At 37.0% G+C, this 23395-nt stretch overlaps 1 protein-coding gene across 9 annotated transcripts in view; it reads right to left on the reverse strand.

The window, feature by feature from the left end:
• Positions 1–23395, reverse strand: part of SIPA1L1 (signal induced proliferation associated 1 like 1) — a 211865-nt gene that overhangs the window by 78787 nt on the left and 109683 nt on the right. The window lies entirely within an intron of this gene.

Below are 23395 nucleotides of genomic sequence, written 5' to 3' on the forward strand. Positions count from 1 at the left end.
TCCACACATAAATACGTTTTCCTTATGAACTGATTAGTAGTACTGTTACAATGCACAAGTAGGGAGGTAATTTCCTCAGCTGAAGGACACATACAGCATTTCCCAGAGAAATTAGATAGGAGCCAAATCAGAACTACTTAAACACTTAAAAGAATTTGCCATTTACAGGTCATACATCCTTGGTTGCAATTAGGCATTAACGATGCCTATTCAACTTTTCCATTAATGTAAATAACTGACATGCTAACAAAAACGCTTATTAGCACAAAGATTACAAAATTATAATAGAGAGAATGGCTGTCAATAACATTTATTTTGTGCTTTGCACAGCCTTATTTGCAGATTAGCTGCATAGTCCAGAAAGTATGTATCACCTCTGCAGAGAGTTCACAACAAAAAAGGTTAAAGCTTAACAGAAACACATACTTTTAAGTAACTTGATAAGAAAAGTTTCATTTTCCCTGGCTAACAAAATATTGTCTGCCACAGTTCCTGTATAATCCATCTTTACAAAGTCATAGAAATTAAATGGTTTCCCATACCTCATCAGTACTGAAGTGATTACAAAGCATTTTGTATACTGCCCTTTGAGGAGCTAAAAAAAATAATCCACAAATACATCGGTGCTAGTAGAAGACAAAAGCATGGGATTGTCAAGATAAAAATCTTGCACTGCTCTGTACATCCTTTAACACAAAGAAGTTAATAATTTTCAAAGGCTGAACCAATTACACAAAATGTGGCCTTTAAATATTTGCCAAATGTGTGCAAAGAGATGCTGCTGAACCAGCACTACATTCACAATACAGCATTGTCTACAAATCAAGGCTTTCTGATGCTTCCGGGGAAACTAGTACTTTCTGCAGTCTCAGAACTACAATACTTTGCACCACACTAATTAAATACCAAGCCAGGGCACTTTCTGCCTCCCAAGACATCATGTTTTAACTTCACTTGCCATATACTACACCTCTTTGAAATAGCTGCTGTTTATATAAAGTTCAACATGTAAGGAATACTTAAAATGCATACTGACTGTATCACACACAACAAGAAAGTACAAGTCACTTAGGGTATTACTGTATTTGCACAGCCATTTACATAAATGGCTCTTTTCCTTGTAATGTTTCTAAAGTCATAGGATCATGGAATGGTTCAAATTGGAAGGGGCCTTAAAGATCATCTAGTTCCAACCACTCCCCCCCACCATGAGCAGGGATGCCACCCACTTGATCAGGTCTTGAACATCTCCAGGGATAGGGCATCCACAACTTCTCTGGGCAGTCTGTTTCAGTGCCTCACCACCCTCACAGTAAAGAACTTTTTTCTACCATCTAATCTAAATCTTCACTTTTTTAAATTTAAAACTGTTTCCCATTGTGCTATCATCATCTGTCCATGTAAAAAGTCCCTACCTTTTTTCAAAGTCCCCTTTAAGTTCTGGAAGGCTGCAATGAGGTCTCCTCACAGCCTTCTCTTCTGCAGGTTGAACAACTCCAGATCTCTCAGCCTGTCTTCATAGAAGACAACTACTACAGGTTTCTCATCAACTTAAGGGCAGAATTTCACTCTCAATTTTTAGCAACTCTAAAAATTACCAAGTTTGGTGGTGACCAGTTACCCCTATCCCCCCAAATTATTTTTTTTCCTTTAAAAAGTTCCAGGACAATAATCCTAAATAAGTAAGGATATGCATACATATATACATATATATATATATAAAACCCCCAAACATATATGCAATCATACATGAGAAAATACAACTAAGTGGTCTATTTAAGTTATTCTTGACCTGTTGCATGTACGGTACTGTCATTAATTACAGAACCACACAGTATATTTTCCAAAGGAAATTTTCTATTCCTGACTCAGCTTTAAAAATTTCTGACTCTGGGGACCACCTGTTTCATGTTCTGCAGGTTTTTGCAGCTGTCCTCGCTCATCTGCTGCAGCAGCTGGAATACAGGCCATAAATAATTAAGGTAATAGTAAATATCATATGCAGAAGACCTTAACTCCACCCTTGCCTGTGTCTATCTTTATATGAATAAATCACTTTTAAGTCAAATTTTGTGGAGACTGAAACCACCTTTCTGTGTTTATTTCTCTAGACCTTCTCACCCCACTGTCTAATTTGACACTTAACAGTCTGGTCTAAAAGGTTTGTTTAGCTCCAATCAAAATAAAGTGAAAATATTGCATTTGATAGCATTAAAAACTCCTAAAGCACAAGTCCTGGGTACACCAGTTACCAGCTTTAATGGAAAATAAAAAATAATGGCAATCTGTACTTTAATCTTTTCTTATATTAATTACTTGCAAAACATGTCAGTGTCAAAGACGGGGGTATCACACTTGATTTAAATGACCATCAGTTACCAGTAACAGGTGCTATTTTTCAAGTGGAAAACCTGCAGAAAATTAAATATTAAACAGCAAAATTGCTAACACAGAATATGTGATCTATTAAAATTTGTTACAACAGCAAGATAGGCAGCATAGTACCTACCTCTAAAGACAACTGCAGCATTTGTGAGGAGAAACACTTTGTATTTTGTTACTATTTCAATATAGAAAAAATAACAATTCAAGGTGGAGCTATGAGTATGCAAACAGAATATGGCAAGGCCAAACTAGCATAACCAAGAAAATGTACACTTTTCCAATTCATCTGAACTTAATGAGGAGGCCAAAAAAATACTCAAATGAACAGCTACATAAAAAAAGCTGTAAATGAAAACCACATGCAAAAACTACTGAAAGGGTACATGAAAATTTAGTACTGATAATATCAATTAAAAACCAGTTAAGAGAATAAGCTTGGAAAACCAATTATCTGCTTATCAGATTACATACAATAACTACTAAAGCAGTCCAAGGATCTGTTCAAAATGGGTCTCAGATTCTTAGGACAAAATTTATTCTTGGCTTCTTACCAGCACTAGCAGACCCTGTGTCTATTCTCAACTCAAAATGAGCTACAAGCCTATCTTCATTCTTTCCCTTTCTATTTTACCTCTTTGATCACTTTGCTCCCTTCCTCCAAAACTGGTGTTATAGCTGTAGGACAAAGGACTATTCTGATAAAACTTAAAAGGTCCTTGTAGATGAATTGCAAGATAGTTTTGCAGTCCTACATCATTCTTAAAAGGTAGGTAAGTCAAGGGATGTTGGTTTTATATTCCTCATAACTGAAGTCAGCCACCAGAAAAATGAAGACCTATCAGTCAAGATTTCACTTAGACACCTTTGGAATACAAAGCAGTGAACAGAAGCAATTGATCAAGAAAAAATCTCACTCAAAGCAGCTCAGGATAGTAAAAAAACATCAACTACTGCACAGTAATCAGTTTTTATCTTGGATCTGGGTAGCAAAATGAGATAATTCAACACCTACTTGTTCAGGTGAATGGAGAAAAGGAGATCAAGCCTGAAACATCATTTCAGAGACCTCCTATTACAGTCTTTCCTAGCTTTAGTTTATGTGGGATCACGTTCTTTTTCCTTACAAAGTAGTGACTTTACCCACAACTGAGTCTTACTTGAAGAATTTAGTAATTACTCTGTTATCTGCTGAGAACATGATGAGACTTTAGATTGTAGAATCATGGGTGCTAATGATCCTAATACTCTGATGTTGGGAGAGAGAGAGATCTGGGGGCACCAAATTATTTATGATTCATAATATTCCAGAGGAACATTTCATACTTCAGCATCAGCCCTCATTAAAAATGGCATTTTATAATTAAACATTTGGAAATGAGTGAATCAGTTTTCTACTTCTAGGAAAGTCTCACTTTTGCCAAGCCTCCATAACACTCACCTGCTCCACCCCAAACAGTAAAATACAGTAGAGGATGGTAAATGCAGTATATTGCCAGAGATACTTTAAAATCACGAAAATGGTAGGATAAGGTGATCAGAATAACATTTTCCTGCAAGCAGTTTTTAAAAACATAAATGAAATCTCTGTTCCACAGGGTTTACTGAAATACAGGCAACTTAGGAAATGCAGTGTAACCACACACACATTACTGGCAGCAATCCTTGTTAACTTTTACTGGGAAAAGAACTGGCATTGTCATAAACCCTGGAAAACTAGCAGCTCCCCTGAAACCAGAAAAATAAATGAGAACAAAGAAAAATATTTTATACATGAAAGCTTATCTATTTGTGTCACAAATTCTTACCTGAATTATAACAGATCAAATCCCAGAAGGGAATATTAATTTCTCAGCCAATTAAGTTATTATATGTACAAAATAATGTCTAATTGCAGAAAATTAATTCCTCAGAGGAGAAAAATTCAATTTAGCCTTTAGAAATACTTGGCTCTATGTGGTTACCTATTATTAACTTTATCCTTTTCTTCCCAGGATTACTTTCATCATTATAACTGCAGAAAAGTTAAAAGGTCCATCTTTCTGAGGAAATTTTTACCAACTGAAAGGCTATTTGAAGAATAGTATTTGGTATTTTACTAACTTCGTGGTTTTATTTTTTTGAACTTAAAGGAATTGGTGGGTTTTTTGTTCACTGAGTTTGTGATAATTGTCAGCTCTGCACAGGATGAAAGAGATTCCCTCAACTTTCTTTTCTTCTCCTCCACCTTCCCCATTTATGGTGTCAACAAAATCTGCCACCGATTCACAAGTCAGCAAGTCTGTGTTTCTCCCTGTTTCTCTCAGTGTTTCCTCACACCCTGACTATCAGAAGAAAACCTATGCCCTGAGGACACTGTGTGCCATCTGTTGCCATACACACAACGATCACCTGCACTGATCTGCTGAGATTTAATAGTGCTTTATTCTTACCTTCATTCTCCGCTGAAGTAGCTGATGCAAATACACATGAACTTAGGCAAGGTTACATTGATTTTAGGAAGTAATAGTAATTAATGTGAGCTACTACCATTAGTTTCTGCACTCTTGCAGTATGCCTTTTTACAGACAAACACAAACTTGCTCTGCTTACATGGTGAAATAACCAGAGGCGTGCAGTCACTAGAGGAGGGTGCAAAGTTGAGTGCGTCTGCTGTGGTACTCAGCAGAATTTGCTCCCTCAGGTTTCGAGCCCTGCTCACACAGCTGTAAACCATTGGTTGGCTCAGAGTGCAGCAAACCTGCTGGCCTCCCTGTGCAAAAGGCCATGAAGTCACACTTAATAATCACAGTCTCCTGCAGTCAATGGTAAATGCTCATGACATAACAGGATGGTAAATGAAGCATAATAAAAGCTATCAAATTGTGACAGATACAGCAACGCCCTACCTGTGCACTTCAGTACATTTTGCTCCACTATGACTTCCTGCTCATTATTCATCATGGAAATACTACGATATCTCAAAGCCAGAATTGCATCCTCTGTTTTCACATCCATTTCGTATCCATTAATCAAGACATCAGTATCACAATTACCAAGTGTACAAGTAACTGTTGCTGAAGCAAACCCTTTAAAACTCCTTTTAGCCAAGCAAGAAGAGAGAGAAAAGGCCCTGCACATGGTCATTCCTACTTCCAACACTCATGCTCCATTTTGGTACCAATGTCATTCATCTAGTTAATTAAATGCAGAATCCCTTTCTTGGAAGCTAACTTACAGGATCTGAAAGGGAGATGCTGACATATCTTCTTGTATGCTAATTGCATTCTATTCTTGGAACGAGATTGTTAATGACAAGTTTACTTTTGAAAGGAGCGCTTGCTCCCTAGGAAGCAACTCTAAACCAGTGCCAATACATACAAGCAAAATATTCTAGCTCACAGATACTGTCTCTCCAGAAAGTGAAATTTTTAGCAACTACAAAGCAGATTGATTTATACCCCTCCCTTTTCTTATTTTAAAGATATGTTTCTTTCTCAGTTTCTAGCTGTTGCTATATTGCATCCCTGGGTAGTGGTTCCAGAAACAGACTGCTCTCCCTTGTGTGTGGACTCTTACAATTTACTGCAAAGTGCCCAAGTTAATCAATGACTAACATCTGATACTGCAAGACTCTGACCTAAGAAAAATCACAAACCAAAACCAAAGGAAAAAAACACAGACCAAGAAACAAACCCCCCCAAAATGGGCTGATACATATTGGCACAGGTACAGTTCAGTGTAAGAGCTGTAAATTACAGCAAGTACCACGGATTCCCCTTCCTGAGTTTTGCTTGCTCATACCCGCATCATAGCACAAAGGCTCAAATGCCTCCTTTCTCCTCCAGCACAGCCCCAAGTTTGTTTCCAGCATGCCTTCGGGACCAATACAGAGAAAGAGCTCAGCCTGCAGTCTCTGTGCTGCACCACTGGCTACGTTCATGCTGGCCATATCTGACAAGCTAGTACATGCAGTCATCACCACATCTCGTGACATGCCACAAACATGTTGAGTGAGAGACCTCAGTTTGGAAGAGGGGAAAGAGATGCTTAACCTACTACCTCTAAACTTCCAGTTGCTTCTAAGTAGTCTGGAGTGCAACTCAAAGCTAATTTTATGTTTTTAATAGGTGTTGGACTGTCACTAATTTGATAAAAGGATTATTAAAAAATATAAACCCATCATTTTGCTAGCACTTAAAATCTTTTTCCCAACACCATTATATTCCTTTGCTCTATCACTGCAGTTGCTCCTCCCTAAATTAATATTCTGCTGCCTTCATGAAAATCAACCAGCTACCAAACCTTCACAGAGTACTATTTCTCCATAGGTTGACTGATCATGAAGTCATGTGTTTAAGGGAGAAACAAAAGCAGCTTTTCAGAAGTGAAAGTTAAATTTTACCTAAAATTAATGGGCTTTGTTTCCAACAACCCCCATATTAATCACCTAGAGAGCATTTCATATTCACACACACTCCTGAAGAAGCTCTTCCAACTATTGCTCCTGCTTTAAAGATACTGCTGTAGTGGTGGAGAGGAGAATTAGGAGCAGCAGGATTATTACCTGATATCCACACCAAAGGTGTTCATTGATTCCTGCCTTGCCATCATTCCTTTGCTGGTGCCCCAGGCCCCTTCAGCTGCCAGTCACATCCTTTTTCTTTTCACTCTAAAGCCAACTCCCAGCAATCGCCCTCCATAATCCTTCCTTCTCATCCCCAGGACCCTTCTGCCACGCAGCCTGTTTGGCCATGGCCCCCAAAATCGGGTAGACAAACACCATCAAATTCGAATTTCAGACCTCAGTTTGCTTCCTCAACAAAAGCCACTCATAAGACAGCTGAGCATCTCATCAAATGAAGTATCATTTCTTCAAGTTTCCAAATGACTAATAGGTGTTCAATGAATCTGTTGATGTGACAATACAAAGTAGATCATTATTTGATTCTATTCTGTATACAGTTCTGTATATTAAAAAAAAGAAAAACAAAACAAAAAAACAACCCACAAAAAACATCAGAAAGCAACTGGAAGTTGTTTCATAAAATCAAACACTATGTTTGTAAAGTGAAAACCAAGTTCAAGCTATTACTGAAACATAGTATTTAAAGGTACACATCTAAAAAAGGATTTTTCTCCCCCAAACAACCTATTAAAAAAGTCAATTGACCTGCCTAAATGGTATTCTTTTATGACAAAGACTTTAACACAAAGTTAAAATATTTTCCCCTAGAAAAGATGTTCTGTTTTTGTGTGTAGGTATATATAGCACGTATATTTTTGTATACCTACATCTACATTTATTTACACACAAGATGTTAATGTTATCTCTCAAAAGCTTCTCTAGACAGAAGTACATAAATATAACATAAGCAAATGTTGTAATTAATCCTCACATCATTTAAACAAGAGTTTCCACAACAACTAGTGGTTTACAGGCTTAATTCAAACTTTATCCAAGTAAAGACAGCATAAAAATAATTATACTGAAAATCATAGTCCAGACTATAAAGTCATACAAGGGCTACAGAGAGTAAGAAAGAGATCCTTTTAACAGTTCACGTTTGAACAGATAAAGAAGCTTGTAATCCTCAAATAATCTCTGCAAGAAGTACAGCAGCTTTCGTTTCAAATAACTGCCATGTGCAGCCAAGTGTGCAACACCAAAGAAGGAAGACAATTAAAAACCTTAAAGAAAGATACTTGAAAAATATATTTTTTTTTTTAAATTATATGATTGTGGACAACTGGAAGATTCAAACTGAAATGCACTCAGCTGACCCCTCCACAGCCATTTATTTACTAGGTTGGTTTTATTAAGAGCTAAACACAGTCATCTCACAGAGGAAAAAAAAGAAAACCATCTTAGCTTACCATTTGAGACACATGCTGTGTAAATCTGAACTTATGAGGAACATTAAATCCACCAGTAAAAAACAAAAAACAATCAAATTTTTAGGCTTCTCTAACTCTTATATAACATAAATGGGTATGACATCAGAGATCCCTGGGGATAATTCACTTTCCAGTTTTTGAGAAAAAGTATATAAAGAGCTTTTTGTCATTGACAACTACATTTATCTTACAAATATATGCATTACACATTTACTTTCCAAAATACCACCTTCATGGATATAAAGGAATAAAGAGCTCAACCTCCACATAGGCCTCTATATAGCTTTTTTTGTTAATTTTCCTTTAAAATGTCCTTTAACATTAGGACTAAAAGAAACACTGTTTTAAGAAAGACTTTGCCAATTTTTTGGGTATGAAAATATATCAGAAAAATACAGATGGGACCTGTAAACAACTGACAGGATTTCTGAGCACTAGGTGCTCTATCACCAGGTGACAAAGAGGAGTGTGTTACATTCCTTAATGATATCACCTTAAAAACTGAAAAGGATGTCTGAAACTTTCAATGTGGAATGCAAAAGAATGATGTAAAAACCTGCAAACAGCTCCAAAACCCTAGCAGGGAATGAGTACAACTACACAAGCCTCAGACTTTGCTAACTGAATATTTCAATGTCACTCTCCTTCTGCATATGGGAATGTACAAAAAAACACAAGGCAAAAGCCAGACTGGCTGTACATAAATTACTGTTCTGCATCTAAAATGTTTCAAGTGGTGAATAAAACAATGTAGAAAGAGAAAGAAAAAAAAAAAAACCCTGCCAAAACATGCAGTTACCCAGCAGAAATCTGCATGCACCATGATTGCAACATTTATTGTTTAGAAAATAATAAAGCTAGATATAAATATTTCTGTAGATTCCTTTCTTGTGAGCACTATGCTACGAGTGGGTGTTCAGGTTGGATTTCAGAAGACAAACAGAGCAAGAACTCTTCACATGTGGAAAAAGGAGAAAGGTTATTTAGAAATTCTCTCGTGTAGATCTCTCAGCAGTGACCAACAGGTAGATGACACCCTTTGGTTTGATGATGTTGGTATGTTACGTTCTATAGCCCTAACACAGACTATATAATAAAAGCAACTGAAAACATCCAAATAGGCAGTACTTAAATTTTAAAGACAGCCATAAGAGTCACCTGCTGAAGGCAGAGAGTTGTCTCCAGCAACTACAAAGGGAAAGTAATACCCAGCTGGCCACATACAACAACTCTTCAGGAGTGATTGTGAAAATCTGTGCACAACCCATTTTGTAAAGAGATCTACACCAAAGTGCAATACCAGGTAGAGAAGCAAAATAAGCAATTACAGTCATGAATCCAGACAGTCAAGGTGGCAAATCAGGATACAAACTGAAAAGAGCAAGCAAGGTGGCAGTGACACCTACAAAACACACTTTGCAATTTAAATAAGAATCAGTCTATTACAAGTACACATATGCCAGCAGTACTGGCACTTCATCCAGGCATCTTTAAACCTAAGAGGCAAATTTAGGTGGATGGTTGAATAATACCAGTTGTCTCAAAGTGTAAGTAAATCTGGGTATCTGACCTGCCCAGCTGTACATGCAGGTCTTTTATCAATTGCCCATCCAGCCCAAGACCCAATTTATTCTTTATAAGACTTATTAACTTCTCTGTAAGCTGGGCTACAATAACTTGCATAGACAAGAAAAATAAACCTACCTCTTTCTAATTGAATCCCATAGTCCAGCAAGTCTACTTGAGGTTTTAGCATTCAAAACTAAGTATGATGGAAGAGTCTTTCTGCCTTATGTGATTTTTTTTTTCCCCCCCAGCCATGGTCAGTAAAAGGAAATATCTACATCTGTTCTTGGTTCACATGCATGAAAAACATTTCATAAAACGAAAACAGGTTTGAGATCATTTAGATTTCAATACTAAACCTTCAAAAGCAAATTACCTACAGAAAGTACATGTGTGGGTGTATTCCTGTTTCACTGCATCAACAGCCTTAATCAGGCTTGCATACTATTTCTGATTATGGTTCATTATATAAAATCACGTTGATAACAGTTCAGCAAGAATGTTTCTTAATCCTTTCTGAAAAAGAGAAATACTGTTCTCACACCACTTTTCACCCTTGATGTGTGTATGTGGGAGATGACTTTCCCCAGCCACGCATGACTTGGTAAAAGCCATCGCAGCCAACTTTAAACCACAGGAATTGGCTTGAACTATCCATCGGCATAAAGGCTGCGGCTCCGCCCTATGCTGAGGATGGTAACACCTGCAGAATCCTCCTCAGCTCTGCTTGCCACTGCAACCCCCAGGTCCTTGCAGATCCTCCACAGAAAGCAAACTTGGAAGGCTAATGTGCCTCCCTGCTCACACAGGGTTGAAATGATTCCTACTGCATCAGCTGGAGCCACATCTGCTCACAACTGGAAGGCCCTGCTTTGAGTTCTAGGGAGTTTTTAGCAATACAAACAGTACTTTGAAGCCAAATGTGCCTTCTTTGATTTGCAGGGCTGCATTTTCTTAAGCATGCACACTTACTTTTTGCTTCTTTGTCTACTCTTCTATTACTCTGAATGGGGATTTTATTGTTGGGCAGATCAATATCTGAAAACTACTTGAAAATGTCAGCAATTGTGAAGCATAGCAAATAATTTCTCAGTAGGATTTCTGATCTGAAAGGGATCATTCCCATGCTCCACAATATGCTTGTTACGTTTCAAGATAAATTAGGTCTTGATTTCACCCTCTGAAGACTAGATGATTTTATACCTTCTTCCGTTAAGGAAACTTTGCTCAGTGATACCATCACTGTTGAAAGCAACTCATCTTTCTATACTGAAACTTGAAGTTTTTCCTGGGGAAAAGCTTTCAGAAAAATGGTTGTCTTTCATGACAAGTTGATTCAGTAAACAGTCTGATGTTAGCAATGCTCAGTCTTCATTATAATTCAAAATTTCCCCTTGGTCACAATAGCAGCAGTGTAGGGTCTACTTTGACAAACATCCTTCACAAAATCTAACCCCAAAATGTGGGGTTTGAACACAGGCAAACATACTAATGTCACACTTAAATTGGTGCTTTGTAAGTGCATAGAAAGAGTGACACCATCACACTTCTAAAATTCAGATTCTACATACTTTTATGAACTCCTGTGTTACCACTATTTCACTAGTAAGTCACAGTGTCAAGCCACAGCCTTTGAATCTAAGCAGAAACGTGAGAGGTGTCTCTCACAAGATGAGATAGAACAAAAGCCCTTCACTGCTAGCAGGGGCAATTGCTGAATTTCTACAGACCTGTTGAGAAGAGAGATTTCCAACAAGCAATAAACCCAAGCAGATGGGGAAACCAGAGCTCCAAAAACACAATTTATCCTCCTACTGAAGGAAATCCTCTTCAATAATTACATAAGTTTAAGTCTCTAGGATTTTACAGAAATATGCCAGTGCATATATCAGTTTGAAGGAGGGTTGGGGGGAAAGGAAAAATAAAAATCAGACCCCATTGGGTCAATTTGGGTTATAACCCTCACTAAACCTTCTCTAATTGTCAAGCCTACCGTAAGCACAGCAATGAGATTACAGCAGACAACCTACTTGCAGTAGGTCACACACAACAAAAAACTGTTACACCTAAAAACATTGCATGGCTAGTTCTACAGATACTTCTTTTTTTCACTACTTTGTCCTTCATGCTAACCATATGATCATCATTTACCAAATTCAGTGAGTCAGTTTTTCTAGTAGTGAGAGATGATTCAAAATAAAATCACAGTTTTAAAACTGCCTGGTGAGCATAGATTCCTAAGACCACACAAGTGCTTCCAAATACTTTTATACTGAAAATAGTTGGTTTTCTTCCAAGTAAAGCACTTAGACCAATTTCTGCTCACCTGTGCTTTTATACAGACTTGCCAGAAGTTGTGCTGAGATAAGCAATCATTCTAGTTACAAATTTCAAACATATGAAGTGTGAGGAATTACTAATCTCTCTCTGAAATTAAACATATGGAATTTCTGACAATCTTCAGTAGTTCACTACCTCAGAAGAGAGAGTAAATTTGATTTTTTTTTCTTATTAGAACAAAATAATACAGTTAGTGGAAGAAATTCTACAGTGAAATGAACCAGATTTTTTTAATCTTTAGACTGTTGTGCTTTTTTTTTTTTTTTTACTTTCTGAAAGGGGTGGGGAGAAGTTATGTGCTACAAAGTCATGGTGTGTCCACTGAAACATTACAAACAGTTCTGTTACTGTAGAAACAGAAAATTTCTACAAAGCAACCAACAGAGATGCATAATTAATTATAAATCATAACCATGACTTATGGATGCCGAAACTTAAGAGGAAAAAGCTGTCAGGTAAGTTCATATATAAAAAATGTCATCAGAGGTTTCAAGTGCGAATAGTTCAACGTGAAGTTGAGGAAGTTCTTCAGTCAGACTTCTAGAAACTAGGAAACATAGCATGATGTGCAACTATTTGTTTGCTCCTACCTTTCTCTTTCATGGAAACAGATAGAGCACTTGTCCGATTCAGAACAGGTCTTGCTATGTTCTTACCTAAGACTAAAATATCAAGTTTTATTAATAAGAGAAATTAGCTTAAGGGAATAAATGCTTTTTCTATTACGATCTCAGATGAAAAGTAGTAGCAAAGTCCTTAAAAACTGTTACACTTGCACTGCCTGTAAGTTTGAGTTAAAAACTTGGCTATTACTTCTGTATTGCAAATCTGTCTCCCAAAATCCACATGCTACTCTAATTCGAGGGCTTTAAAAAAAGGGTCATTAGGTCAGAATAGCTAATAAATTGAGGGAAAAAAACCCTGAAACAAACCAAAAGGTAAGGCACATAATAGGAAATGTCTGGAGAGGTACAGTATACACTAATTAGTACAGACTAATGCAGTTTCTGGAAATTAAATTACTTTCAAAACTCAGTTAACTTAAAAATACTCATTTAAGATCTATTGCTCAGACATCAGCTATTCACAATATCAAATTACAAAAATAAGCATTTTCATGTTTTGGCAGTGTGCAAGTGTATGCAATCACAGCATCAGGACTACATCTAACAGGTTATTTTAAAAGCTAGTTTGAAGATTTCTCCTATCACAGCAACTTCTCTAACAGAAAGTTCTTTCCCTGAAAGTCTTGTCCTTGTTGAATCTAAAACACAAACATTTAAGTCTTGTCTTCTCTGAACTGTCCCCTAAAGGAGACTTTGGCTTTGTCCTCACTGATTATAGAGGAAGTCTACAAAACCACACTCTCTAGGCTAACATTAACCAGCTGAAGTGGCATCCTCCACCCCTTTGTCAACAGAAAACCTCTTGACAAAACCATGTGAGACAACAGGAAAATGCAAATCAAAAACAGAAGAGTGGAAAGGTACAAGATTATTTTAATAGTCAGAGGATCCAAACAGTAAGAAAATAAACAGTGGTGAAAAAGGATGTGCCTGGGAAAACAAGAAATCTAATACCTTCTTTTCCCTGATGTTTTTTATCCATTCATTCATTACAGCCACTAAATGTGGAACTACTTACATTTCACTACAAAGCTTGCTTTTTAAAACAGAATGGAAAGCTTTGATTTCAAGGTGAAAAGTACATTATATACCAGCAACAATACCCATCTTAAACTGAAAAATCTGCATACACTAGATGTCACAGAGCTGTGCACTGCTACTATGCCACAGTACTGTATAACTGATAAATAAAAAAATCAGTTCATGATACTGACATATTCTAAATGAACTGTGCAAACAGTGCACTGAGAACAGACTGATATTGCCATTTTTCAAATGGCAGTTGTTTTAGAACTGGTATCATAACTTCCCACTCATACAAAGTCACTGCACCAACTCCCACTATTTTACTTAACTTCAAGGAGAAAAGTCATAAGTTCAAAGTATGGCATGAGAAAATATTTTAGTTTGAGTATATGTGGAATGCGAAGAAAGCAAGAAAGTGCAGTGAGAGAAAAAAGGCAGAATGTAAGCTGCATGAAAGTCACAGACAAAGAAACTGGGATGCTGCTGCATTAGTGCTAACACATATGAAAATTAAGTCAATGGATCTCCTTCTACTGCTCCTGAAAATGATCACTGAGACATTAAAGCATCTGGGAATCATGGAAGAACATCCCTTTGAATATATGTAATAATCTGAGTTACATTATGCTAAAATTCTCCAGCTCATTGCACTTTATGGACTGAATATGACGATTATTGCTGCTGTGAGAATTAAGTCTTATTGAGCCTGGTTATATATTTGTGAAAATTATTCATGTTCCTAGTACAGATTAAAAAAAAAATTTTTTGAGGAACGGAAGAGTATTTTAATTCTTCAGTTCTTACTTAGCACTGTGTTTTTATCTAAATTACATACCCAAAGTAAATTAAGGCAATCCTCCCTGACTAAAGAATTTGTATAAAGGATTTAAGAGTTGGACTCCATGATCCTTGTCAGTCCCTTCCAACTCAGAATATTCTGTAACCATAAATGGTTGGTGGATTAAATTCAATTTTAAAAAGACCACTTATTTTGAAGTACAGTGTGCTGGTTTTGGCTGGGGTAGAATTAATTTTTTTCACAGTGTCTAGTATGAGGCTGTGTTTTGGATTTGTGCTGAACACAGGGTTGATAATATAGAGATGTTGTTGTTATTGCTGAGCAGGGCTTACACAGAACCAAGGTCCTTTCTGCTTTTTGTACTGCCACGCTGGAGAGGAAGTTGGGGATGCAAGGCAGGTTGAGAGGAGACACAGCTGAAATAGGTGACCCAAACTGATCAGAGGGATATTCCAGACCACATGACATCATGCTCAGTATATAAAGTAGGGGGAAGAAGGAGGATGGTGTTTGTCTTCCCAAGTAACCATCACATGTGGTGGGGCCCTGCTCTCCTGGAGATGGCTGAACACCTGCCTGCCCATGGGAAGCAGTGAATTCATTCCTTGTTTCGCTTTGCTTGTTTGCATGGCCTTTGCTTTCCCTATTAAACTGTCTTTATCTCAACCCACAAGTTTTCTGGCTTTTACTCTTCTGATTCTCTCCCCGAACCCACTGGTGGGGGAGTGAGTGAGCAGCTGTGTGGAGCTTGGCTGCTGGCTGGGGTTAAACCACGACAACAGTAATTCAAAAGTTGCATTTATTTCCATTGTATGAACACTATTTTCATTTTGATACACCTCCTGCTGCAGTACATTAACCCAAAGCATTAGTGATAATAGCAGAATCCAACTCACATCCACAGTAACACATCCCTCCCTACCTCACATGTGTTCTCAAGCAAGTGGTCAGAGCTCCCTTAAGATACATCCACAGAAGAAAACTAAAGCATTAAGAACACAGACCAGAGACTTAAAATTGAACTTCATAAAGACAGAAGGCAATGCTCAGTGCAGAGATGATGCAGAAGTTTGAGAAACAGAAACAATCATGACTACTACTTGTGAAGGTAGTGTGAGTACACTCAGAAAGATTAGCTTCCAGTTTTAAAAACCAAAATGAAAAGTTTGTAAATAGAAAACTTGAAATATTAATATGAAAATTATTTCTTAACTGAAATAGTTATGTATCAGCACAGCAGCTAAAATGTACATACTTAAAATACTATAAAAATACACCTTTATCATCACTGATATACAGGAATTCCTATATAGACAGGCCAAAAAAAATTAGACCTGCATTAGACCGGTGGGAAATGAATCACTGAATAACAAATTACTGTACTGTTTTTGAGGTGTAACAATTTGGTGAGCAGTCTGAACAGATGCTGACTGATAATGAGAAGTGGCAGCAGTAAAGTGCTGTATTTCTAGGGTATTGATTCTTACAAATATTATTGTAGATCAACAACCTAACTTCCAGCAGAGAGGCTGTATTAGCACACAATTCCTGCAGCTAATGATCAATAGTTAATCAGCAGAGGAGAAAACGAGCAGAGATAAGCCATTGGTGCATACAGAGATTTACCAAATACCTGGAAATACCTGCGCACAACGAAACATGCTGATAACAAGAGTGGGAGAAAAACAACCCTTTAGTAAAAAACAGCATTTTTGCGTGAACTGGCAGTATAAATAATTTATTAACCATATCACCATTCAAACCACAACATAAGTAAGCAGATAGTACTGCACTACTGTATTTTACAGTTAAAGTAATTTCACATATAGTGGAAACTTAAAAATTACTGTTCTGGAGCATTCTTAGATGCTTTGAAAAAATTTTGAAGTCTTTTTCAAACACTTCCATGCTGTCACGTTTATGACTGCCAAGTTGAGGACACTACAAAAATGCAGAGTTCCTACAAGTGGCTTTAAAGACCTTGATATGGGCAAGAAAAGGAAAAGATTCAATTATTCTTTTTTCCTTCTGATTATACTCAGAACTTCATTATGACCTGGTGATCCTTTTAATCAAACTCCTGTCAAACACTGCCAACACCTCCAAATGTCTTCTTTTGAGAGCACATCATCATGTCAAAGTATCTAAGAACTAACAGGTTAAGAAATCCAAATCAAACTTTAGACTCATAAGCACCTGGCTTAAAAAAAAATGTTTTGTTTTAAACCCATATTCACTCTACTATTCTGCATAAAAAAGCCTTATTGATAGAACTTGAATTATTATAATTAATCCTCTTGTTAAACCTTTAAAACATAAATGTGGGGACAGAATGAAGATCACAGGTCTTTTACTGTTAAAAAAAAGTTTTAAAGTGGTTTTGGTTTTGTTAGTATAACAAAGATGACTTTAAAGTCAAATAATTACTTGAAATAACCACTGTGTACACAACCAAACCAAGCAATACACTGGGCTGTGCCACAGAAGATATGCAATAGCTAGATATTAAATCCTTTAAGTAAATGGGGGGGGAAAAGTTCACCACTAAGGAGATCCCATTATCAACAGGCTACAGTTTTGGTCAGAGAACACACTACTGTGGTATGCAGCACACTGTGCTCTGCTTCTCTGATGAAGTCAGTAGCCAAAATAAAAATAGACATCTTAGCAGTATGGATTTCTCTTCAGGATAGGGGTCCCTTTTGTATCTTTTTATTTTATATGTATGTAGGAAGAAATAAAGGCATTGTCAACCATTAATGCAAGAGTAAGAAAAATCTAGTGTGAAACAACCCACAAGTTCGTCTTCCATTTAAGAAGCAAACATGCAGGTATATTCAATGCAATTACAAGCATTTATTTCCCATTGTCTTTCCATTACCTCAAAACCACAGTGTTATTTCTTTTTTCTCCAAAATCAAGGCCCAAAGTTGATTTCTATATCCTTGATGAATACAAGTGTGCACACATTCATAAATCAAGAATACTATGGGGTTTCTTGTGAAGTAGAGACAGAAACTTTAGTCAGTGGCTTTATCAACCTGCACAGCAATTGGTTTTCTTTCCATGCTCCTTACTAAGGATGCATGCTGGAATGTATCAAAGATTTTCACAACAGACAACAGAATGACTGATTCACTTACCAAGTAAAAATTGAAAACAGAAACATGAAAACCATGTACTTAAAAGATGGAGCAGTGAGTTGCAAATATAGTCTCCTCCTCTATTACTTCCAAATTATAGGATTAATTTTTTTATTCTTCTAAGTAAGGTACTAGAATTGGGGCATCAATCCTCCTACATATCAAGCCACATTCATTTCTGGGTTCAATTTTTAGTACTCCTGCACTGTATTTTCATCACTAGTTCTATGTACTATGCCAGTGGCAGGAGACAAGGAAGTCATTAAGAGGCAGTGGTATTTCAAGGAGTTATGGTTACATCAATAAAGAACTTGCAGCAAGAAAGAAAAACCCACTGAAACTGGAGAACAGCATGAACTAAAACTCTTCTCCTCCTTTTGCAGAAACGTATTCTTTGCCCTGGTTTAGTAACTGAGAGAGAATTTGCTACAGAGTCAGGAGACTGAAGCACAAGTCCTGTGCACCATTAAAATCCTACTGAGAACATTCATATGTGAAATCTCAGTTATGCACAGAACTTGTGCTGGCCATTCAATTAACATCCAAGTTTACCACACAGCAACAGCTTTTATCTGATCCCCAGAGCTCTAACCACCAGACAGAAAAAAATAAATAGAATGTACTAACATTACCTACGCTTCCAAATTTTTCCAAATAAAATTCTTTTTCTATGATTCCTTACTGACTGAAAACTTACAGAGTTTCATAATTTGCAAGGTCCTGCAGCTGGCTTCTCAGATCAATTATTTAACGAATGTTTATGGTGCTTTAACAACTGCTTTTCATTTACAGAAGTTGAGGTAGTTATGAACTGGAGGAAAACATTAATCCTAATTAGCTTTGATCCCATCACCAAAAAGAGCTGGATCATCACTCTGCCGAAGACTTCTCAACTTAGTGCTTGATTAAGAGTTCTCCTGCTGAGAACTCTATTTTGAGCTCTTGTCTTGTGATGCCCTGAGCTTCCTGAATATCCACGTGTGTAACAAGCTTTTCAGAGAAGACTGGAATAAAGGAATCAATAAAGTTACAGAAGTTTCCTGTCAAGGAATTGGTCATGATGACAGTACTCACAAAAGGAGGAGCAGTTTGGGTAAACTGCAGGAATAGGAGTACGCCAAGCAAAGACCCTGCATTCTCCTTTGTACAATCTTTTCCTCTCTTTTCTTGTCTTTCTTAAATTCAGTGGGTTTTACGCTTTGGGATTTTTTTTTTTATTGCACTCCAACACTGATAAATCAAAGATAACTGAGGAGTTTCTGTGAAGTCAAGCTGTAGGTTCCAACTTTCAAGGTAACTGAAACAAACTCCTGAAACACCAGTGGCCCCAGTAGAGCAAACTGGACTAAAAGAGATGGACAAAACAAGGGTTAGCAGGAAGAGAACATGCAGGATGGAAAGAAACTATCCCATTACCTCCTGTCCTGCAGATCTGACTGACATTACCAGTGGCTGTCAAGACCAACAGGCCCCATTTATTTGTACAGTCCTGGTGCTCTCCTCTCCCCAGTACATATATCTGTATATCATTTCTGTACCATGAAACACTATAGCTAGAGCTAACCTGCAGATGCACCCTGCTTGGCAAAGCAAGGGGCAGCAGCATGTGTAGCCACACAGGATCAGTATGGTCTAGATTTTACCCAGCCGTGATGTCTGGACTACTCCTCTACTTAATCACCAGTTTCACAACCATTTACTCCATCCCAAGAGCTTTACACCTCTCATCAATGGAAATCAACAGCCAGTTAATATTCAAGTCATTGGTGGATTTTTTTTTTCTTTTGGGAGAGAGGGAGAAGTAAAAGAAAAGGACTGATGGACAGGCAAATCTAGTCACAAAAGCCACACTTCCTTAGCAAACCCATACTAAACACAGTCCCCCTACAAAAGATCCCCTCGAAAAATGAACCAACAGACTAGTGAAAGTATTTACATAGGAAAAATTCTTGTATGTTGACAAAGAACAGAAACTTCAAAAGGAATACTTGTCAAAAGACCCAATCTAACAGCGCACAAGGAAGGCTAGGAAATCTTCACGTGACAGGGCTGCTTTTCACATGTCTTTAAACGTGAAGTCACTAGCTGCTCACCGATAAGAACGGAGGAGATCCCACCCAACACCTGCTACAGCAATTCGGTTTAATAGCAGTCCTTCACCAGCATTGACAATTACTCCCACGCTCCCCTGTGAGAGACTAATGGTTTGCTAAAAATAAAACAGAAATTAGCATGTACAGCAAGCTGCCCGAGATATATGCTGTTTGACAGAAGGTGATATTAATCAACCTGCTGATGAGCTGAAGTCCAGATTTCACTTGAAAAGATTTTGTCCTATATCTAGAGATTTGGGTCCCTGGCTGAAATGGCAGGATGCAGTATTACTTTTTGCTCATTTTATTATTTTCTACAGCCTCCATCTTAGCACGCAGTAATAATGTTCACACTTACACAGGGGGGAATAATTCAGTACCAACATCAATTTGTGTGCAGCAGCTGCTAAAAGCTGAAGTTGTCAAGAAACATGAGATGACAAGGCAGAACACAACACCCTCCAACTATACCAGCAATCAATGACATTTTCACTAGTATGTGAATCTTTAGCAAGCAGACCAGGGCTTACTAAGTCACAGTGGCAGGGAAAGATGGAAAAAAGAGCAAAAAATACTTTTTAAAATTTTCTGAATATGATAGATGTCAAAACCATCAATCAATAGCTTATATGTAGGATGCAAGTAATGAAGACTGTATCAGTCTTCCAAAAGAATTGCTCTTATCTGTTTTAAAATAAAGCTGAATAGTCGTTAAGTAACTAATAGATGATAAATGCAAACAATATATAAGATAAAGTATTTTTAAAAAACTCTGTAATTAATTAGTTCTGTAAGAAAAGGTCTAATTTTACAGTAAAAAAAATTATACAGATTTTAAGCCCTGCCTCATGTTAAATATTAAGAAAATAATCTAAATTTACAGTGGAAAAAATATAATTTTTCTTAAATACAAAAGATGAATAAGATGCTGTATACAAAAAATTCCAACCCACAAACAACCTTGAGCTTGTTTTATGGAAGCAAGCCAAATGAATTCCATATTTCAAATCTACAAGATATGTGTGTCACACAGAAGAAATACTTTACATTAATTAAACTTGCTCTTAAAAGAGAGTAGCCATCATATGAAATGATTACTGTCTTACCTGGTCAAGTGGGTTAGATTAAGAAAAGACATCAAGAACTACAGGTCCAGATTTCCCCCTCAAAGATAACAAGAAAATTTCTGTCTGCCTAGGAGGACAAAAATAGCTAAAACTCCATTTGTTTTTCAGCTGTATGAAAAATGTAGCCTTTAAAAAGAAAAGAGACATCATGGATGAACCCACTGGCAACAAGTACATCTTCCTGTACAACCAGGATACCACCAGATGGTAGGTGGCAGCGTCACAAGGTCAGATCAGACAGAAGACCTGAAGAAAATACAGGCAATTCCATAAGAAGAGAAAGGTCAGTGGTTAAGAGGCAAGAGAACTGCAGCCCAAAAGCTGCTTCTCAAATAAGGCTCACTTCTGCCACATGTTCATCTCCAATAGGTGATGTACAGGTTAAACCAGTGGTACTACAGCATTTCACAGTTCTTCCCCACCAACTTTTGACATGTAATGACCAATATCTTGATTTAAGAATTGTTACTTAGCAAAAATATCCATCACTTTCAAGTCACATTTTCTCTAGCGCCTTTTATTTAGTCTCATAGCTACCAAACACTTTTAACTATTTCCAACAGAAAACAGTTCAAGAATCAGCAAAAACATGATAATTAATATTTAACATAAATGCATCATAAAGAGGGGATCTTTCTTTATGGGCAAGCTTGAATTGAAAGATGAAGGTATCACATGATAGGGATGTAAAGTTTTCATATAAGGATGTAAATGTTTCAATCCCACCAAAACTATTAAGTTATTTATTTATACCTCAGCATTTACACTTCGGCAAAAACCACCAAATAAACTGCATTAGTATGATACTAATGTTTCTTGGTAGTGAGCCATTCATTGACCTCTTCAGCCTCCATTTAAGACATCATGGAGGAAGTTGCAGTTGAAAATGTAAAGCACAGAATACACATAATTCTTATCTAAGTCAGGAGGTAAACTGAAGTAGTGAAAAAAAAAAATCAAGTTTTAAGGTTAGTTTTTACATTTCATGATTTTCCTCTTCAAAATATTTCCCCTGAAGGGAGAGAGATAGAAAAAAAAAAGGACAGAACATCAGAAAACCATTAGTTAAATGGTCTGCAAGGCTAACATTCATCTCTCTGTAAAAAGAACCTCTATGGAACAATGGTGTACTCCCTATTAGGACAAATTACATTTTACCAGAGAGAAAGAAGGAACTTAAGACTAAACTGGCAAATGTCACTGTTACCACAGAAATATTATCAGCTTGTTCACAATGAAGACCTCAGGCATGATGATTTAGCACACGTGAAAAATAATTTTTTGATTCTAAAGTTTGTACTGATTGCAGATAATCTGCCTCTGTCTTATAAAATACTGATGATATGTGCAAAGAAATTAACTTCATTGTATTTTACTATCATTAAAAAAGGTGTCCCCAATTTGTTTGACACAGAAAAGCAAATGGTTACAGTTTATATTCAATTTTGTATACAGTATCACATTTTCTTTTAATCAACTAGGATTAATTTTAGTATTTAACACAGTGGAAAACATGTTTTTATTTCAAACGTGACTGCAGTATTACAGAGTGACACAGAGAAGCTTCTGACACAGGTACTGGATGGGCCAATCAGGGTTAATGTACAGCTGGATCTGCTCTTCACAAACCAGGAAGGCCTGGCTGGGGATGATGCTCAGTGGCAGCTTTGGTTACAGTGACCAGAAAGAAAGTAGTAGAGCACACAAACCTGGACTTTGGAAGAGGCGGTATGGGAAAGAGAAGTCCTTGGCTAAATAGGAAAGTCCTGATTGAGTCCAGGGCAATATAAAACTATATACACGAGACAGAAGCAGGCAGACACTTGCAAGGAAGAATTTGGAATCATTGCCCAGGCACAAAGGCAGTGTCAGGAAATTCATACATAATACCACCATCACATGGAACCACCAGTAATTTAATACATCTAAATAATTTGAGATGAAAACAGAATCACTTCAGTAAGTAGAACAAGAAATAAACAAAAATGCTGACAGAGCTGAAAGAATTTAAAAGTAACCTTGTATCTTGATCCTTATTGATAGAAATTCCTCCAGCTTTTTTTTTCCCCATAATTTCTTTTTTCATAAAAACTATGATGGAAACACAATAAGCAACTTCCTACACTGGAGATTCCAAATCTCAAACCATTGAATTATCTTCCCTTATTTCCCTCTGCCACCCAGATTTCAAGGGTATTCCACATAGCTTCACATCACACCCTAACTGTTCCTCTAAGAGACCTTCATGTACAAAGATACTACATAATCTACTTCAGAAACAGTAGATCAATGGGTATTAGACCTCATAGAATACAGCTCAGAGAAACAGATTTTCCCCTTCCCAAATTGATTATCCAGTCATTTAAAGACATGGGTGTACCTTATTTCAGGCAAAGATCAAACACCTTAAAACTTT

Source organism: Pseudopipra pipra, chromosome 6, assembly GCF_036250125.1.
Source record: "Pseudopipra pipra isolate bDixPip1 chromosome 6, bDixPip1.hap1, whole genome shotgun sequence".
Taxonomy (NCBI): domain Eukaryota; kingdom Metazoa; phylum Chordata; class Aves; order Passeriformes; family Pipridae; genus Pseudopipra; species Pseudopipra pipra.